The following is a 21,066-nucleotide window of genomic DNA, read 5'->3' as shown; positions in this document are numbered from 1 at the left end:
CAGGGTCTGGAGGTTTGGAGCTGAGACAAGAAATTAGTAACTGCCACAGTACAACTGTGACAAAGTCACTTAGCTAGCCTCCAAATATCTGTATTGCCCTTCCATCATGCTTGAGTTGTGGTTGGGAAGTGGCTCTGTAGACAGGAACTACCATTTCTCAGTTCCCTGTGCATCTAGGTGGGGCCTTTCCGACAAATCTTCTCCCACGGAATGTTGGTGGAAGGGGTGTGGGTGACATTGAGGCCAGTCTAAGAAGCTCACATGCCTTCTCTACTCTTTCTCTTTTCCCATCTACTGGCTGGTTGCCAGCATCCAGGGTGACCTTGGATGCCAAATGTTGAAACTGACAGAGCTAATGTTACCTTAATGGATACATAATTCTGCAAACACCATGTCTTGGCCCCTAGGTAGAAGGGGACATTGTATCCTTAGTTGCCATGCGATTGCCAAGGAGGTTTTTAAATCTACCAGCAGGGAGTTCACAAATGCTTATCAAAACTCTACTCCCATGAAGCCATATTTCATATAAGAAGAAATATTCATTTTACCTTTTGAACTTAAAGATTATTTAGCTGGGAAAATGGATACTCTTCTCAAGAGTTTTAGAGAATTTATTCATGCATTCTAAACTGGAGAGTACTTACTTAGCATTGATAATGCTTCTGGTATAATATTGCAATTATGTTATAGCACACTGTTAAACTTGTTCAGAAAATCTGTGTGATTTTAGGTAAAATACACATACAGGAGGAGGGGATGAGGATGAATTCTAGCACCTCTCTTCACCAGAAGTGTTTTGTTTTTTAAATGATTCATATGCCAAATTATTAACAAGCGGTCATCTTCAGTCTCCAATTAAAGTCATATGTTAACACACAGATTTGAACCCCTTCATTCAACACAGGTGTAAAGGGAATGGCTAAGGGAATGGCCCTTAGGCACCAATTTTATACTGTATAAACTATAATCAGAATTCGCTCAGATATGCAGGCTAGATTCAAGGACATGAAGGAAGGAGGATTTTTCTGGGCTAGTCAAAGAGAACAGTTGCTTGAAAACCTTCCATGCATTATAAGAGGAAGCCTGGAACCTCCGGAACAGTGTCATAAGATTGCCTTAAATTCCTTTTTAGATTGTTACAAAGTTTAGAATTTCGACCTTCAAATTTTGAAGAAACTGGTTAAATATGTTTTTAGAAAGGCAACCAACAACCTCTCGTGAAATTCATGTTGAGTGTTGGCTAAAGAGGCCAAAGAGAATGGAAGGAAGACCTGTACTAGTGTCTGCACTAGTACATTTTAATAATAGTATCTCAGTAACTTACATTTGATGGGTATTTGTAAGCTTTCACTGAATCCTCCCACCAGCTCCGTGTGGTAGTCTGATCATATATCTATCTCTGTCTAACTGGCAAGAAAATGGTCTAAAAAAGGTTTACACGAACTGCCCACCATTATGGGACAAATCGGTGGTAGAACCAGGATCAGAGATCGTAGCTCTTCACTTCTGGCCCAGTGCACTTTCCTAGAGTGAACATTTCCGATCTCTGTGTTTCTGGAACCTCTGTGGTTTATTTCTGACCACCTGGACAGAAGAAGAGAGGGGAATTCCAGGCTTTGCTCTAAGCATGAAACCTCTAGCCTCGCCTCTAGCTTATTACAGGCGCTGTGTGCTCTGGCTCGTGCCCAAGCCCTCTTCCTCAACTCGGGGAAGCCCTTGCCATCGAAACTCTACCAGCCCTTCACCATCCGGCTGGAGACCTTCTCCAGGCAGCCTCTCCTGACCAACCCACACTCCAGTCATTATTCCCTTAGCACTTGAGAATCCAGAACCTTCAGCTAGTTGGACGTTTTTGTGTGTTAGGTGGTGGGGTTCTTCTAAAAAAGAGAAAAATGACAACATAACAATCAGAGGTTTAATCAAACTGCCAGATTATAGGCTATGACCAGGATTAATACTGATGAAATAAAAATTCACATTGTAAGTCAAGAAAAATGTAAACATAAAATTTTTCTCTACCCTCTGGCCTCCTCCCTCCCCTCCAGTGTGCACTGTGTATCTGCATTATCCACCAACCAGACCTCCCCAATGGCAGAAATACCTGCTCAACCATAAAGAGCAATGTTCTCCTGGTACCAGCAAGATCCCTTCTTAGGAGACAACATTCCTCTTTAATCTTGTAAGAGGCCACAATGACACACTACCCGGTAACTCCTTAGGGGATAACGTTCCTTCTTAACCCTGTAAGGGGTCACAATGACCCACGACTTTGTACATGCAGATCTGAATTGTGTAAACTATCAATACGTCTGATGTATAACCCTTTGTCTCAAAAATGGATATAACTGTGCTTTGACCTCTAATGGGCAGAACAGTTCTCAGAGCTCTCTGGGAGACTGTCTCCCAGGTTATAATCCTCAGGTTGGCTTGAATAAAATTTTCCATTCCGTTCATAGACTATTGATTTTTTTTTCATCAACAATATGAATTCAGATTAATTTCTTCCACTTTGTCTCTCTACTTAAAATTCTGAGAAGTGATTGGCCTAGAGATCTTGCAAGATCCGCATGGAAGAAAGAATCGGTGGTCGTTAGACTGTCCTCCTTTATGGAGGAGAGTGGGTTCAGATACTGTAGAAAGATTGGCCACCTGAACCCAAATGAGGTTTCTCCTTAGCCCTAAGTTAACCAAAAGATTCTGCCTTAGGAGCTTCCATTCCCTTAGTATTCTGGGGATGGGGGCGTGTATTATTACCTGGATGTGACATACATGTTTATTTTAGCTTTTCAAGTAGCATCTTCTACTGTCCTTGGGTGCAAAAAGATGGGTACTTAATTGATACCTGAGACATTTTCTGTCACAACATTATCCAAAGGTGACTTGAGTATGTCTGATAACTGTATTTTTCATTCATTTGACAAGTGAAATTTGTAACAGAAGGGATCAAAGCTCTGGGATACTGGGAAGGAAATTTGCATCTCTGACTGAAAAGGTCAGAGGTCCTATGAGAATGGATAGCCCTGGGGAGTTCCGAAGCCCTTGTTCTAAGAAAAGGAAACTAAATGGAGTTCTCTTTCATTTTGAAGGATGATGAGATGACTTGGGATAACAAGACTCACTTCAAACTGATGAGCTATCCTATTTGAGCTTTAGCTATAGTAAAACTAACGGCTGCAAGGACCAGAATGATATGCTTATTAGTTATATGACTGGAGAGCTCCAGGGCTATCTACCCTTCGGAGGTAAAACTCTTATGGGTGCCCCAGCAAAGTGAGGTGGCACATCCTGCTTAAGTCCAGGGGACCATTTCTGAAGTCGTACACACTAAGATATACTTTAGATATCTACGTCAGTCTGAAGGTTTCCACAATAGTTCAGTTCAACAAGTATTTCTCAAATGTCTATTTTCCAAGCACTGTGGTAGTTGCTAGAGATGCAGAGGTAATAATAACTAGTTGTGATAGTCAAGCATTACCAAGACTTTTTTGTTTTGCTTCGTTTTTTACTGTCAGACCCACTGCTAAGTGCTTTAGATACATCATCTCATTTCATTCTTTCCATTGCCCTGTGAGGTATTCGTATTCCCACTTCACACATAAGGAAAAGGAAGCATAGAAAGGTTAAATAATTTGCCTAAGGTTACACAGCTAGTACAGAGCAGAGGTGGGACTTAACCCCAGGTATGTCTAATTCCAAACTTCATGATCTAACCACTATACCATACTTCAGAGACTACTGAGCTTTAATACCCTGATGGCGAAGCAGCAGACACATACCCAAAGAAAGAATTTCAAACTGTTATGCTAAATGATGAGATAGAGGTATGCGTACCGCGCTATGGAAATACAGAGCATAGCATACGGATTTCTGTAAGCACAGACTCTGGAGCCAGACAGCCTGGGTTTGAAGTGTGACTTTGCCACTTATCAGTTATGTGAATTTGGACAAGTTAAACCTCTATGTGCCTCAGTTTCCTCATTTGAAAAGAGGGATAATAATAGAACCTAATTCATAGAGTTGTCATTAGGATGAAAAGGACTTAGAATAGTTCCTGGCACATAATAAGTGCTATTCATATGTTAAATAAAATAAACAAGCTTAACTCTGAATCAGGTTCCAGGGAAGGCTTCTTGAAAGGGCTGATGCCTGAATTGACTCACAGAGGATAAGTAAGAGTTAGCCAGGGGAAGGAAAGTGGGAAAGGTGGGCTAGGCAGGTGGGGAGAGCATCATTGGTGGGGCTTCACTAAAAGCAGCTTGGTAATTCTAGACTACAGTGTAAAGTGCAGAAGAGAAAGTGGTAAGGAGCAGGTCTGACAAGGCCTTGTATGTCACTTGAAGGAGTGTGGACTTGATTTTATAGGCAACAGGGAACCATGAAAGAGAAGGGTTTTATGCAGGGGAACAATATGGACAGATGTACATGGGAGGGGAGATTTGTTATATAGCCTGAAATTTACTTTAAAAACACTCAGCACAGGGACTTCCCTGGCGGTCCAGTGGTTAATACTCCGCGCCTCCACTGCAGGGGGTGAGGGTTCGATCCCTGGTCCGGGAACTAAGATGCTGCATGCGTCCCGGCCAAAAAACAAACAACCAAACACAAACAAAAACTCATCACAGACAGTGTGAGACACACACACACCTATATGTGTACATGAACATACATACATATACTCTAGGGACAGTTAATATCTGAAGCATCTCAAAGAGGAACACACTCTAGCAGTGCTTAGTGTGCACCTGGAAGACTAATTATGAGTCCACACTCCAGATGCAGCTACTGGAAAGCTTCAACCAGTCTACCTAAATCTACAGTAGAGGGTTTGCTCATTTCTATAGTGGATATTACTGTGAGAAAACCATAATTCAAAAAGAGTCATGAACCACAATGTTCATTGCAGCTCTATTTACAATAGCCAGGACATGGAAGCAACCTACATGTCCATCAACAGATGAATGGATAAAGAAGATGTGGCACATATATACAATGGAATATTACTCAGCCATAAAAAGGAACAAAATTGAGTTATTTGTAGTGAGATGGATAGACCTAGAGTCTGTCATACAGAGTGAAGTAAGTCAGAAAGAGAAAAACAAATACCATATGCTAACACATATATATGGAATCTAAAAAAAAAAAATTGCTTCTGAAGAACCTAGGGGCAGGACAGGAATAAAGACGCAGATGTAGAGAATGGACTTGAGGACATGAAGAGGGGGAAGGGTAAGCTGGGACAAAGTGACAGAGTGGCATGGACATATATACACTACCAAACGTAAAATATATAGCTAGTGGGAAGCAGCCGCATAGCACAGGGAGATTAGCTCTGTGCTTTGTGACCACCTAGAGGGGTGGGATAGGGAGGGAGGGTGGGAGGGAGACACAAGAGGGAAGAGATATGGGGATATCTGTATATGTATAGCTGATTCACTTTGTTATAAAGCAGAAACTAGCACACCATTGTAAAGCAATTATACTCCAATAAAGATGTTAAAAAAATATATATAGAAACAAACTTTCACTGGTTAAATAAACGGTGTTCCAGATTTATGGACTGACACTTCTGTCTGCCCGTGCATGAATGGGGCCTAAAACACTGGTGATCCCAGAGTGGCATTCTAGGTCTAGGAATCCATTGGGTCCTGCCTCCTGACACTTAATGGATGAGTCTGTTGCCTGATCTGACCAGAAGTTTAGGTAAAATGCTACTGCTGGAGAATTGTTAAATGTGCTTCAGGTGAACCTTTCCTGCGTGGGGCTTCATGGATCTTATGAGGACAGGTGGCAGGATTATGTCTAACTGCTAATAAATGTGTGCTTGGCAGAAATGGGTCAAAGTCCTGTTTTCAGTGGAACATACCACCTGGTATGGAGATTGTGAGGGATGAGAACTACAACCCACAGCTATCGCTAGTCACTGGAATCTACTGATATTCACTGGAAAGTACCTGACGCTGTGAGAGACTAAACTGACTTAGATCAGTTTGCAATAGAATTAAACGGGGGCAAGTATGGAGGCAGGGAGATGAGTTAGGAGGAGACTGCGGCAAGTGGTTCCATCACTAGAGGATGAACATCTAAACTAGGGCAGCGACAGTGAGGAAGAAGAAAAGAGAATGGAGACAAGAAATATTTCAGAGGTGAAATCAGCAGGCCTTGGTGATCCATTGGATGGTAAGTTCCAGTGGCAGTTTGTGATAACCTGCAGGTTTCTTGTTTGAGTAACTGGGTAGACATGGGTGACATTCACTGATGTAGGGGCAGTATAATAACCAGACAAAAAGAAAGTTTGGGGTAGGGGCAGGAGGAAGCATTTTAATTATGCTTTGGATACTCTGGGCTTAACACCCACACGGAGATGTCCAGCAAGCATCTGGGTAATATAAGCCTGAAGCTCAGGGGAAAGCCAGGGCTGGAAATGTAGATGGGAAGTCATCAGCACACAAGGGCTGCAGAATACTTCAAAAGTGGATGGATCCTCAGCTACCATAATACAAAGTCAGTAGATGATGTTTAAAAAGTGTTTGACAAGAAATAGCAGAATGTGGAAAACGGCATGGAGGTTCCTCAAAAAAAGCAAACACAGAATTACCATATGATCCAGCAATTCCATTTCTGGGCATATACGCAAAAAAATGACAGCAGAGACTCAAACAGATATTATACACTTGTGTTCATAGCAGCATGTTTGTAATAGCCAAAGGTGGAAACAGCTCAAATGTCCATCAATGAATGAATGGATAAACAAAATATGATGTTGTGTGTGTGTGTGTATAAAATACAATATTATTCATCCTTAAAAAGGAATGAAATTGTGATATATATATATATATAACAACTCAGACAACCCTTGAAGACGTTTGCTAAGTGAAATAAGCCAGACACCAGAGGACAAATATTGTTCGATTCCATTTATATGATGTACCTCGAATAGTCAAGCTCATAGTGACAAGACCTAGAACAGTGGTTACCAGGGGCTGGCGAGGAAGGGAATGAGAAGTTATTGTTTAATGGATACAGAATTTCAGTCTGAGATGATGAAAAACTTCTGTAGATGGATAATGCTGATGATTGTACAACCATGTGAATGTACTTAATGCCACTGTACACTTAAAATTACTTAAAATGGTAAATCTTGTGCAACGTATATTTTACCAAAAGAAAAAGAAATAGCAGGGGCTTCCCTGGTGGCGCAGTGGTTGAGAGTCCGCCTGCCGATGCAGGGGACACGGGTTCGTGCCCCGGTCCGGGAAGATCCCACATGCCGTGGAGCGGCTGGGCCCGTGAGCCATGGCCGCTGAGCCTGCGCGTCCAGAGCCTGTGCTCCACGATGGGAGAGGTCACAACAGTGAGAGGCCCAGGTACCGCAAAAAAAAAAAAAAAAAAAAAAAAAAAAAAGAAAGAAATAGCAGGATAATCCTATTCTTTTAAATGACTGATGTAAACACCTTAAGAAACACTTCAAAGAGTGACTGCTGGAAAGGGGTGGGCATAGGGTCTTCTACTTATCACTATAAGCCTTTGGTACGCTTTTATTTCTTAACTGCATGCATGTATTACATTGAATAAAAACATTTTAAACTAAAAAGAAGAAGTGGATGAGATCACTGAGGGTGAGGTTGGGGAGTTCGTGGAAGAAGAGGTACCTTAGGGTAAAGGTTGCAAGAAACAATAACCCATTAAAATAAGGTAAGGAAAAGAGAGGGTTATTACAGGGATACGGGGAATCACGCAGAAACGTAGTCCAGTAAGCACAGCAGCACCTCACAGAAACTCCAAAGTCGTCTGGGTGCCGCCTCCTGTGCTCGCTCTCATCACTCCCCTGTCTCCCTCCTATTCCTCTCACGACTCTTCCCCTCTCTCTCCTCCTCTGTCTGCTACCCCGCATCTCTCTCCGGCTCATGATCTCTTCCTTGGTTCTCAGGGAGTGTTGCTTTTATCTCCCACACCTGCTCCTCTGCCTGGCAGTATCTTCTAGTCACTCATCCACTCCCACAGCCACAACTGTAGCATCAGCCCCTGAGCCTGTGCGACCTCTCAGCCTGGTTCCCTGTGGTCCGCGTCCTCCATCTCACCGCATTCCTGGGGGAGAGAATGGACTCCCGCAGATACGGTGTCCACTTCCCATTAGATAGCCATCCCTAGGCCCATTAGCTGTGTCCCCGGCTTTACCATCCCTTCCTGAGAGATGACAGGTTGGGAAGTATTGCAGTAAAGGAGATTTAAGCTGGGTGTGAACCCAAGATATAACTACTATCAACTAAGATCCTTGAGGAACAGAGGAGTAGGAGAATCTGGAGAAGAAAAACCAGGGAAAAGAGAGTTTCAAGCAGGTGGATGGTTGAGCTGTGTTAAATGCTGCAGAGCCAGAGCCCTTAAAGACCAAAAGGTGTCCGCTGAGTTTGGCATTGGGGTGAACGAAAAGGAAGGATTGAGAACATCAAGTATGGACCATTCTTTCAAGAGGCTTGGCTGAGAAGGGAATAGCTGAGGGGGGGACACAGCTTGAAAAGATTTTTCTTTTTATCAAAACGAAACAGAGGTTTTGTTGTGGTTACAAATGCAGCCGGGTAGAAGGGAAGAGCAAAGAATTGTGAAGAGAGGAACAGGTGAAAAGGTGGGTGTTGAACTGAAGAAGGGATACATTATCTGCTGAGATAGGTAGAACATCCTGAGAACTGCAGTTGTAGCTTTTCAATTCTGAGTCAGTCTTCTATTTGCCATACAGACCAACCCTAATCGTGGAGCTACTCTGAAGGGAAGAAAAGAGGGCCAAGGGCAGAACCCAGAATGCCAACACTTAATGCAAGCGAGGGTCGACTCCAGATCTGATCATCCAGGGTGAATACTTAGTTTGGGTCTAGCTTTTCCTACTACTGTACGGCTCTGGATCCCTTCTTAACACCTAACTGGCTTCATGCCCCAGGAATGCAACTAGTAACTTTTACAGATCATAATTCGAAAGGAAAGTATATAGCAATAAAGTCACATATCACATTCTGGAAAGAGGACAGGAATGGGAATCATGAGAGCTGCTACCTTCCCTCTCTGGGTCTCTGTCTCCCTGTGTGTAAAAGTGAAGGGCCTCAGTTGTTTCTATGGCTCCTCTGGTTGGAACACTCTGATTCTTTGACTTCCGGCTTATCTCTACTTCTCTTGTAGCTGTATCAATGCTCTCCTACATTAATACAAATGGGTGGAAGCTGACCACATTCTTTTTCAAGCTCGTGATAACAGGAAAAAAATCTGAAGAACGTGGACAATCACAAAATATGATAAGTAAAAGAAAAGGAGAGTCAAAAGGAAAAAATATGATTGGCCTCTTGCTACTAATGCCAGTGCCCAGGGACTTCCCTGGTGGCGCAGTGGTTAAGAATCTGCCTGCCAGTGCAGGGGACACGGGTTCAAGCCCTGGTCCAGGAAGATCCCATATGCCGTGGACCAACTAAGCCTGTGCGCCACAACTACTGAGCCTACACTCTAGAGCCCGCGAGCCACAACTACTGAGCCCGTGCACCACAACTACTGAAGCCCGCATGCCCTAGAGCCTGCACACCGCAACTACTGAGCCCACGTGCTCTAGGGCCCTCGTGCTGCAACTACTGAGGCCGCATGCCGCAACTACTGAAGCCCGTGCGCCTAGAGCCTGTGCTCCGCAACAAGAGAAGCCACCGCAATGAGAAGCCCGCACGCCGCAACGAAGAGTAGCCCCCACTTGCTGCAACTAGAGAAAGCCCGCTCACAGCAATGAAGACCCAACGCAGCCAAAAATAAATTAAAAAAAAAAAAGAATTCACAGTCACTTAAAAATAGATAAATAAATTAAAAATAATGTCAGCACCCAGCTGTGCAACAGTAAGTCTGTGTTCCCTTGAGATCAAATCAATGGCTCAGAAGTGGAAAACTCAAACCACTTTTTTTCTCTGGTCGAATCAAGATTTCCTACTCCATATAAAATAAAAATTTAAAAATAAGGAAGAAAAAATCAAAATCTACTCCCTATCCCTGTTAACTTTTCAGGAGATAGTGAATATTTTCCTCTCTTCATAACACCCCTCACGGTTGTCATAAGCATTAAGAATATCTTAATACACGTAAAAGAAAGGGTGTTTACTGTTCTCAATTCACCAACTATTCCTACCAAACTTTCAGAACTTCATGGGGGGGGGGGGAATTAGACTAGGGACAGTGTGCCCTGCCCACCTTCTCCCACACTGACAGCTAGGAACAATTTACCAGTGTCAACGCCTAGGTTCCTCACTCCTATTCTGAAGTTTAAAAATACTTTAAGAGTGGGATTGTGAGGAAAGAGCATGCTGTCGTTTCTACAAAAAGATGGTAGAACTGATTTGTGTGTAAATCATATCCTTTCAGTTCTTTTTCCAGGGTCGAGGATGGGATTATTCATTCTCGTCTACACCCTCTCACCCTCTTGTGACCAAATGGCTTTCATTTGTGCCCAAGTGGCCAGGGATAGAGGTAAAAGCAATGGCCAAGAAATTAACCTGTTCATTTATATCAGACCCAGGAGCATGAATCAATCACACACGCCTGGAACCTCACCACCATGAGATAATTAGCGTGCAGCCCCACAGGCGGGCAGGGTAGAGAGAATGAACAACTGAAGTGGAAAATCAGATGAACAAAAACGTAGGGGAGGTTGAAAATGTTCATGCCTCAACATGAAAGTCTCCGATTGCACCAGCTCTAAAGATGCATTTCTTTCCCATTCGCATTCGAGTCTCAAACATTTAACAGCTTCCTAGGTGCGCTTTATTTCTGTTATTTCTCAGAAAGCACTTCCTCTGTGACTATTACTTTGCCAAGGTTTGGACTATCTTACTGCTCAGTTCTCCCACTCCCTGGGCCACACCTCAGCACACCTGCTTGGAGCTCGGGGGCCGTGGCCAGAAGCCCTCAGGAAGGCCACTGCGCCTGCCCCAGTGCCTCTGCGGTCCATCTGTTGCTCCCCTTACTTAACCACGGGCTGCTGTCATTATACGGTTTGAATCTGTTACAAACCACGATGACAAACTGCACTTTAGATTATTCCTTTGCTGTTTTAAACATCCTTTTGATGCACTAAGAGCCACTTACATATACATAAAATAAGCAGCTGTCTCTTTTATGAACCATCAGATTGAAAATGTGTCAACTCAAGCACAGTCTACCAATTTACTAATTGTTGGCCTATGGCTAATTAACAGAAATGAGCTATGTTACTGGCAGACACACCAACCGTTACTTCATTAATTGTACATGTCTGTGTGTGGCGGGAAGTTGTAAAATAACACTGGTGAAGAAGACCAGGGCCCTGGTTCACCCCGGGGCAGAAGGGGCGTTCGCTTCCTAAATGCAGTGTGCAAGGGTTGTCCTACTGCCCTCAGTGCCAGGGTAAGCCCAGCCACTGAGACTGACTCCCCTCCCTCACAGGAACCGGACTCGATTCACCCACCACCTGAAGTCTCCGATACTTGGCAGTCAAGTTCCCTTTACAGGTAGGACTTCAAGAGTGGCCTGCCTTTGGGGAGAAGGATAAAAGGCTATAAACACAAAAGAAGGGGAAACTGAATAAAAAAGAAAGCTCTCCTTCGATCAGAAGGTGCCTTTCTCCTTAGTTAAGTACACTGGATTCATAAACACTTTTATTGAATTGGGTTTCAGAGCTTTCACTTAGTGTTGACTTACTAGGTAGATGACAGCAACAAACAAGGCATCCTTAAAACGTTACCTTCTAGGCAACTGTACTCATTCCTGTGCATGGGACTGGTTCTAGAATCGCACGGAAGTTCCTGGGCAAGAAGCATATGTCTAGAAGTCCACTGGCCACTGCTGTCCTGGTAGGTTTCTCAAGTGGTGAGAGAAGTGATTTGGGAACAGTTCAGGCAGTCAGGGGTGCTGCTTTCTGGTTTTAGACCTCTATAATGCTTGTTTAGAAATTATTACTTACTTCTTGCCTCTCTACTTTTTTTTTTTTCACCAGAAGAAACAGATTAAGGACTGGATAAGAGAAACATTAATAACTGTCAGTCATTTGACCAAAGGTGATTTCATTGTACACAGATTACACTGTTGCTACACTATTACAAAGCCTGCTTAGAGAACTAATCAACAAAATTGGAGAGCAATTCTTAAGTAAAAAGGGATCTTAAAATGAACTACCGAGAGATACAACAATGTGATGAATCGCAAAGACATGATGCTGAGTGAGAGAAGCCAGTTTCAAAGTTACCTACCGTATGATTCCATTTCTATGACTTTCTCAAAAAGGCCATACTACAGTGATGGAGAACACATCAGTGGTTGCCAGGGTTTGGGGGCGGGGGTTGTGTGTGTACCTACAAAGGGGCAGCATGAGGGAGTTTGGGGGGATGAATCCAGATACAGTCTGTATCCTGACTGTGGTGGTGATTACATGAAACTATACATGTGTTAAAATTCATAGAACTGTATACCAATAAAATCAATTTTTCTATATATTAACTTAAAAACTAATATTAAGGGAAAATGCACTTTTCCCATTGTTTGTTTGGTCCTCTGTGAAATCAAGTTTCGCCTCTAAAATCAAGTGCTAAGTTCAAGATGCTCCAGGTCTGAAGAACAGGCATGAAAAGGGCTCTTCGGAAAAGATCATAAAAACCCTCTGAGCTCCTCCTAAGGAAGGTGTTGAATCTAAGAAGGCGGCGGAGCATATGTTTGGAGGTGTTGGCTGAGCAATGGAATGGGGTTTGCAGCCCATCACCCACAGCTTCTCATTCCCCCTCAGAGTTCCTCTTGGGGTTTGAGCCCACTGGTTGACTGACCAGGGTTAGGGGTGGCGACTGTTCACCATACAGAGTTAACAGGCCCATTCAGGCCTCACATATTGGCTCCATGAACAATCATCAGGCCAGTGATTCCTACTTTAGAAGGGCTAGGGTGGGGACAGGTTGGAGATACCCTATTTTGATTTCCTGGTGTGGCCCTCTGATGTGAAGACATATAGCAAATGCTTGCTTTTTCATGGAAGTGATTTGCAATTAAATTTGGTTACTGAGAATTTCCAGAAGGTGAACAATACCTGTTTGGATTATCAGAGGCTCCCGAAGGGGCTGCATCCCCAGGTTGGGGGAGCCACTGTTCCTTATAACTATCTAGTCTGTAGCCAGATGGCCAACTAGTTCCATGCCCGCGCAACGAGCCACATTCCTTAGCCCAGCTTCTGGCAAAATGTTCAAGGGCTCAGTTTTTTGTCTTCATCTTTTTTTTAATTGAACTTTTTATTTTGAGATCATTGTAGAGTCACATGCAATTGTAGGAAATAATGCAGCGAGATACCACATACTCTTTAATCCAGTTTCCCGAAGGGGTAACATCTCGTCAAACTGTAGTATAACATTACAATCAAGGTATTGACACTGCTGTGAACTGTTGATCTTGCCCAGAGTTCCCCAGCTTTACTTTGTAAACATTTGTTTGTATGTGTCTGTGTATTTAGTCATATGCAATTTTATCGCATGTGTAGGTTCCCGTATCCACCGACTCGATCAGAACTGTACCATCACCAAAAGGATTCTTCCTCTGCAGCCACACTCACCTTCCATCTGCCCCATTCCCTAACCACCGGCACCCCCTAACCTGTTCCCCATCGCTATGTTTTTTGTCATTTCAGTAGTATTATATAATCAATCATATAGTATTGTAACCTTTTAAGACTGGCTTTTTCTCACTCAGGAGGATTCCTGGGAGATTTATTCAAGTTATTACATGAACCGATACCCCATTTCTTTTTCTTGCTGAGTAGTATTCCATGGCACGGATGTCCTACAGTTTATTTAACCATTAATCTGTTGAAGAATACATGTGTGAGTGATTCAGTTTCTCTGCATCCTCACCAGCATTTGGTGTCACTATTTTTTATTTTAGCTATTCTGAGAGGTGTGTAGTAATACCTCACTGTGGTTTTGATTTGCACTTTCCTGATGACTTACGGTGTCGAGCATCCTTTCATGCGTTATTTGCCATCTGTGTATCCTCTTTAGTGAAATGTCTGTTCATATCTTTTGCCCATTTTCTAACAGGATTGTTTGAGTTTCCAGAGTTCTTTATGTATTCTAGATAAAAATCTTTTCTCAGATATGTAGTTTGCAAATATTTTCTCCATTCTGTAGCTCATATTAATAGGATCTTTCATAGAACAAAACTCTGTAATTTTGATGGAATCCAAATGATAGCTTTTCCTTTTATGGATCATGCTTATGGTGTCAAGCCTAAGAACACTCTGCTGAGCCCCAGCCCATGAAGATTTTCTCCTGTGGGCTTTTTTTCTACAAGTTTTATAGTTTTACACTTTAAGTCTGTGATCCATTTTGAGTTAATCTTTGTATACGGTGTGCTGTTTAGATCAACGTTCACTTATTTTGCCTATGGATGTCAATTGCTCCTGCACTATCTGTTGAAAAGGCTACCCTTCCTCCACTGAACTGCTTTTACACCTTTGTCAAAAATCAATTGAACAAATTTGTGTGAGTTTATTTCCGGGTTCTCTATTCTGTTCCATTTATCAGTGTGTCTCCCTTCCACTACTACCATACTAGCTTGATTACTGTCGCTATATAGTAAGCCTTTACACTGGTTTATTCTTTCAAAAAGTTTATTCTTTATAAAAATCATTTTAACTAGGTCCTTTGCCTTTCCATATAAAAAAATTTGGGGGGTGGGGGGAGCTACACCACGTGGCTTGCGGGATCTCAGTTCCCCGACCAGGGATGAACCCATAGCCATAGCAGTGAAAGCCCAGGATCCTAACCACTAGGCCACCAGGGAACTCCCTCCATAGAAATTTTATAATAAGCCTATCTATATCTACAAAAATCCTTGCTTGGGTTTTGATAGAGATTTCATTAACCTATAAATCAACTTGGGGAGAACTGACATCTTAGTATGTTAATTGAGTTTTCCAATCTATGAACACGGTCAGTCTCTCAAATTACTAATGTCTTAAGTTCTTTCATCGGTGTTTTGTAATTTTCAGCATACAATTCCTGTACCTGTTTCGTTAAGTTTATACCTAAATATTTCATTTTCTTTGGAGCACTTATAAAAGGTGTTATTGTTTTTTTTAGATTTCCAGTTACTATATAGAAATGTAATGGATTTTTGTGTGTTGCTCTTGTATCATACGGCCTTGCTGAATTCCATTATTAGTTCTAGAAGGGTTTTTTTTTTTTAAGATTTCTTGTGATTTTGTATGCAGATGATCAAGTTTTCTGCAAATAGAGACAGTTTTACTTTGTTCTTTCTAATCTGTATATTTTAAAGTTTCTTTTTCTTGCCTTGTTTCACTATCTAGAACTTCCAATAAAATGTTGAATAGAAGTGATAAGAGCAGACATGCTTGCCTTGTTCCAATCTTAAGAGCGAAAGCATTCAGTCTTTCACCATTAAGTATAATGTTAGCTGTATGTTTTTTGTAGATGTTCTTTACATAGTTAAGGAAGTTCCCCTCTAATTCCTAGCGTACTGAGAGTTTTTATCACGAATAAATGTTGAATTTTATCAAATGTGTTTTTCTGTGCCAATTGATACAGGCATATGATTTTTGTTTAGTCTTTTGATTTGGCAGACTATCTTGACTGATTTTTAAAATATTGAACCAGGCTTGTATACCTTGAATAAATCCCACTTGGTCATGGTGTATAATTCTTTCATACATTGTTGGTTTCATTTTGCTAATGTTTTGTTGAAGATTTTTCTAAGTTCATGAGATACTTATCTATAGTTTTCTCCCTTTTCTGCACTGCCTTTGTCTGGTTTTGCTATCGTTCTGGGACTCTGATATGAATGTTGGACCTTTTGTTATTTCCCACAGGTTTCTGAGGCTCTATTTTTTTCCAGTCTATTTTCTCTCTGCTGCTCAGATTAAGTTCTATTGGTCTATCCTCAAGCTCACTGATTCTATCATCTGTCATCTCCACTACACTATTGAGCCTATATAGCAAGTTTTGAATTTCTATTACTGTATTCTTCAGTTCTATAATTTCTGTTTGGTTCTTCTGTATAACTTGTTTTTCCTTTGCTCAGACTTTCTTTTTCATTTGTTTCAAGAGATGTTGCAATTGCTTACTGAAGCATTTTTGTGATGCTGCATTAAAATCCTTGTCAGATAATTCTAACAACTGATTCATCTCGTTATTGATGTCAGTTGATTGATTGTCTTTTCTCATTCAAGTTGTGATTTTCTGGTTCTTGGTATGATGGGTGATTTTTCATTGTATTCTGGACATTTCGGCTACTATGTTAGGAGACTATTTAAATCTTTTATTTTAGCAGGCAGTCAATGTTTAGGTTTAGCACACAAGTCCTAGCCTACTTTTGTGGGCTGTGATTTCAGTGACGATTTAGTTTTCAGAGCCTCTGTGGTGCAGTTTTGTTCTGATTGGTTAACATGGTGCTGATGGGGCCCTCACTGGTCCCTGCTGGTGTTGCCTGAGGGAGCAGAAGGTGCTTTACCAGGCTGCGTTGCCTGGATGTCTCTAGGTGGAGGAAGTGAGTCTCTAGTCTGTGGAAACAACAAATCTTCCCTGGCTTTGCTTACTCTGGTGGAACCCCCCACACACACTTGCCAGTGCTGTATGCCCTCCTGGTATCTCTTCTGGGGAGAGGGGATCCTTAAGACCATGGGGACAAAGGCTTCCTGAGCCAGACTACTTGTTGTAGTGGGATTTCCTCTTGATGGTGCCCTGGTTGCACAGTATCTTTTGGTGGCGGGGGGGAGTCTCTGGCCTGGTGGGAAAGGAAAGCACTTTCCCTGGCTGCTTCTTGTCAGTGGGGCTCCCTGTTAGACTCCCTTTGCTGGAGTTGCCATGCTCACTTGGTGTTGTCAGCAGGACTCCCATTCAAACCAGAGGGAGAAGCAGCCCATCTGAGCCACTGTTGCTAGGTTGGCAGCTGGGAAATGCTGGGCCTGGGTCGCCTTCTTCTGTTGGGTAGTAAGTCATAAGGCTACCATAGCGTTCCTCCAGTCCTGGAATTCCTAACCATTCTACCGTCCTCTTTACATCTTCTAGAATTCTCCTTTGGTTGCCTCTTGAATTATTTCTAGGATTCATAATTATACTTAGCTGTGAGGAGCAAGGAGAAATGAGTCTATGCCATCTTGTCCAGACTGGAAGTCGAAGACCAATTTTGCACTGGTTTCTGCTGCTGCTTCTCCTGGGAATGACTCAGGCTTTCATCTGCCACCCTTTCCTTGGCAAAGAGAAGCTCAGGAGGCTTTGCTTTGGTTAATATAACAAGCTCCCAGTTTGGGGGGGTTTGTTTGTGTGTATGTGTGTGTGTTGTTTGTTTTTAAGGAAGGCTGGCAGAGATCAGCCCTGAAGGAGCAACTGTGTTACAGTGGGGTAAACACTCTTGATAGGACGCTGAGTCAGCTGTGGATCTGCCTTGCCTGTAAGATACTCCTGTGCCACTGTACTCACAGGATCAGATTTTGAGGAGTCAGAACAACCAAAGTTTGGTATTTCCAGACAGGATGGAGGCAGAAAATAAGATTTTAAAATATTCTCCTTCCTTTGCATAAAACCTTGGCGTATCAGTGTGTGGCATACTCTGTGTAGCACTGGTCCTCAAGGAAAACAAGATGCCACTGGAGAACACTGCCTGTTATGGTAGGCTGAATCATGATTCCCCAAAGATGTCCACATCCTAACCCCTGGGATCTGTGGAAATGTTACCTTACATGGTAAAAGGGACTTTGCAGGTGTGATTAAGTTAAGGATTTAAGAGGGGGACATTATCGTGGATTATCCAGGTGGGCCTATTCTAATTACAGAGTCCATATAAGAGACAGACAGGAGGGTCAGAGTTAGAGGAGGCAATGTGAAGCAGAGGTCAGACAGTGAGAGAGAGGTTTGAAGATGCTACGTGCTGGCTTTGAAGATGGAGGAAGGGGGCCAGGAGCCAAGGAATGCAGGTGGCTTCTGGAAGCTAAAATATGGCAGATTTTTTAAAAAATAAATTTATTTATTTATTTATGGCTGCCTTGAGTCTTTGTTGCTGTGCACGGGCTTTCTCCAATTGCCTTGAGCAGGGGCTACTCTTCGCTGCAGTGCGCGGGCTTCTTACTGCGGTGGCTTCTCTTGTTGCGGAACGCGGGCTCCATGTGTGCGGGCTTCAGTAGTTGTGGCTCGTGGGCTCTAGAGCGCAGGCCCAGTAGTTGTGGTGCGTGGCCTTAGTTGCTCCGCGGCATGTGGGATCTTCCTGGACCAGGGCTCGAACCCGTGTCCCCTGCACTGTCAGGCAGATTCTTAACCACTGCGCCACCAGGGAAGTCCCAAAATGGCTTATTTTAAACTTCTGATCTCCACAACTGTAAGATACTAAATTTGTGTTGTATTAAGCCATGAAGTTTGTGGTAATTTGTTATAGCAGCAACAGGAACTAAGACACTGACAGAGGGCAAGTGACATGATCAGGGTAGGAGGCCAGGGGGTATCGCAGAGTAGTAGGAACATGGCTACTGCACAAGGACATGCTGAAAACATGCGACTTCAATCTGGAAAGGGGAAACCTGAGAGGAGACTGATTCGAAGTCTAGACCACTGCTGAAAAACAGAACTTTCTGTGATGATGGGAATGTTGTGCACCTGCATTCTCCAGTATGGTAGCCACTAGCCACACGTGACTACTGAGAACTTGAAATGTGGCTAGTACTACTGATTTACTCAATTAATTTATATTTAAATTGTAAAAGCTTCATGTACCTAGTGGCTACTTGTATTGGACAGAGCAGGTCTCTACCATTAAAAAGAGTGTGGATAAGGTAAATACAAACTTATTCATTAAATCCTGCAATGCTAGAAAACTAGCCCCAAATAGCTATATCATATTAAAGAAGCACCGACACTTCTCTGGAGATCAGATTTCTCATAACCTCTGCCATAATATAACCACAAACCTAGAAAAGAAAAAAACATCTAAACAGCATGTCACATGGCCATCATAAAATCCATGAACTTCACAGGAGGTGTATGGGGTCAGTCCTTGGTCAAACACCTGTACATTAGAAGAACCTAGAATACGCTGATCTCAGCCTCTGACACCAAAAAGAGTAAAGCTGGAAAGTAAACGAGATAGAATTTCAAAAGCACAGAAATCTGGGACCCATTTAATAGGGAAAGACATATTCCTACATACCTCAAAGGCCCAGGGCAAAAGCAGATGGTCATAATGGCCATTCTGAGTCACAAAGGAAGGTTATATTATGTTCTGAATTATCTGTTAAAGAAGACAAACAGTGAATGATGTAATCTTTTTTTTTAACATTTATATGGGAGTATAATTGCTTCACAATGGTGTGTTAGTTTCTGCTTTATAACAAAGTGAATCAGCTATACATATACATATATCCCCATATCCCCTCCCTCTTGCGTCTCCCTCCCACCCTCCCTATCCCACCCCTCTAGGTGGTCACAAAGCACCCAGCTGATCTCCCCATGCTATGTGGCTGCTTCCCACTAGCTATCTATTTTACATTCGGTAGTGAATATATGTCCATGCCACTCTCTCACTTCGTCCCAGCTTATCTTAGAAAAAAGAAAGAAAAACTCAACAAAGGAAATGGGTAAATGCAAAACAAAACAAAACAAAACTATCTTTCCAGTGTCATGCAAAACCCCTACTTTTAAGGTTCCAGCCACTATGCTGTATCATCCACTCCAGCTCCTCTTCACTGTCACTTACACAGGAATGATATGCACCAGCGTTGGTAACTCACTTCAAGAACTCTCTCACCATTACCATCAACACCATTCTCACCTCATCCTCCTGCCTTACCTGCCACACAACTTCCAAATTTGGATCAATGCAGTCATCGACCTCTGCTGTTTCTATGTCCATTGTGCTGAGCCCTGGGGGAGGAAACAACACAACAGTACAGATAGGATCATCTTGAAAAGCACAGTCTCTGTGGAATATTACATAGCACTTATATACACAAGAAATCTATATGTGCTGAAATGGAACAATATTCAAGGCACCTTAAATTCAAAAGCAAGTGATATCACAACCCTGAGTATGGCAATCACCAAAAAGATAGATTGTAACAGGTGTTGGTGAAGATGTGGAGAAACTGGAACCCTTACAGGCTGCTTGTGGGAATGTAAAATGGTGCAGCCACCTTGGAAAACAGTGTGGCAGTTCCTCAAAACGTCAAACATAGAGCTACCATATGACCCAGCAATTCCACTCCTTGGTACATACTCAAGAGACATGAAAATATACGTCTACACCAAAACTTGTACTTGAATGTTCAGAACAGTATTATTCATAATAGCCAAAAAGTGGAAACAACCCGGTGTCCACCAACTGATGAATAGATCAACCAAATGTGGTCTATATGCACAATGGAATATTATTCAGCAATAAAAAGACTGAAGTTCTGACTCATGCTATAACATAGGGGAACCTCAAAAACATGTGCTAAGTGAAACAAGCCAGTCACAAAAGACCACCTATTATATACTTCCATTTATATGAAAGTCCAGAATAGGCAAATCTGTAGAGACTGAAAGGAGATTAGTGGTTGCTCAGGGTTATGGGTGGGGATTGTGGATAAGGGAGTAATAGCTAAAGGGTACAGAGTTTCTTTTTGAAAATGTTCCAAAAACTGATGATGGTGGTGGTTGCACATATCTGTGAATGTAACTGAAAACCACTGAATTGTACACTTTTAATGTGTGAATTGTATGGTATGTGAATTATAGCTCAACAAAGCTGTTTCTTTTTTAAAAAAAAAAGCAAGTGCTAGAATAATGCATGTACTATGAGTTCATTTACATAAAACCCCAAACTACATATGCATGTAATATAAACATTTGTGAATGTATGTAAATATACAGAAGATGATTTGGAAGGCTACCCACCCATCTGTTAGCATTGGTTACTTCTGGAGAGGGAAACAGGATTGCCTTCTGTACTATCACACTTTCCTGTTTCTCCTCCTACCACCCTAGTTGTTCCTTCAAGTTGCTTTTGTAAGCGTTCCTTCCCCTGCCCGTCTCTTTTGAATCTCATTCTACTCTT

The 21,066-nt window shown here is 42.3% G+C and overlaps 1 long non-coding RNA gene across 4 annotated transcripts in view; it reads right to left on the bottom strand.

Annotated features, from left to right (window-relative positions):
- LOC113610926 (uncharacterized) overlaps nucleotides 1–21,066 on the bottom strand; it is an 83,905-nt gene that overhangs the window by 28,330 nt on the left and 34,509 nt on the right. For 3 of the 4 annotated variants that reach the window (XR_003429293.1, XR_003429294.1, XR_003429296.1), the window contains one exon: nucleotides 19,819–19,892. This is a non-coding gene — a long non-coding RNA (uncharacterized LOC113610926). Of the gene's footprint in view, nucleotides 1–18,232; nucleotides 18,363–19,818; nucleotides 19,893–21,066 lie in introns of those variants that run through there. The other variant, XR_003429295.1, reaches the window with a different exon arrangement.

Source organism: Aethalodelphis obliquidens, unplaced genomic scaffold (genome assembly GCF_003676395.1).
Source record: "Aethalodelphis obliquidens isolate GAN/ISIS:26980383/991018 unplaced genomic scaffold, ASM367639v1 scaffold66, whole genome shotgun sequence".
In the NCBI taxonomy this organism is placed as follows: Eukaryota; Metazoa; Chordata; class Mammalia; order Artiodactyla; family Delphinidae; genus Aethalodelphis; species Aethalodelphis obliquidens.
The sequence above is the reverse complement of the archived record's forward strand: the minus strand, read 5'-3'. Positions and strand labels throughout refer to the sequence as shown.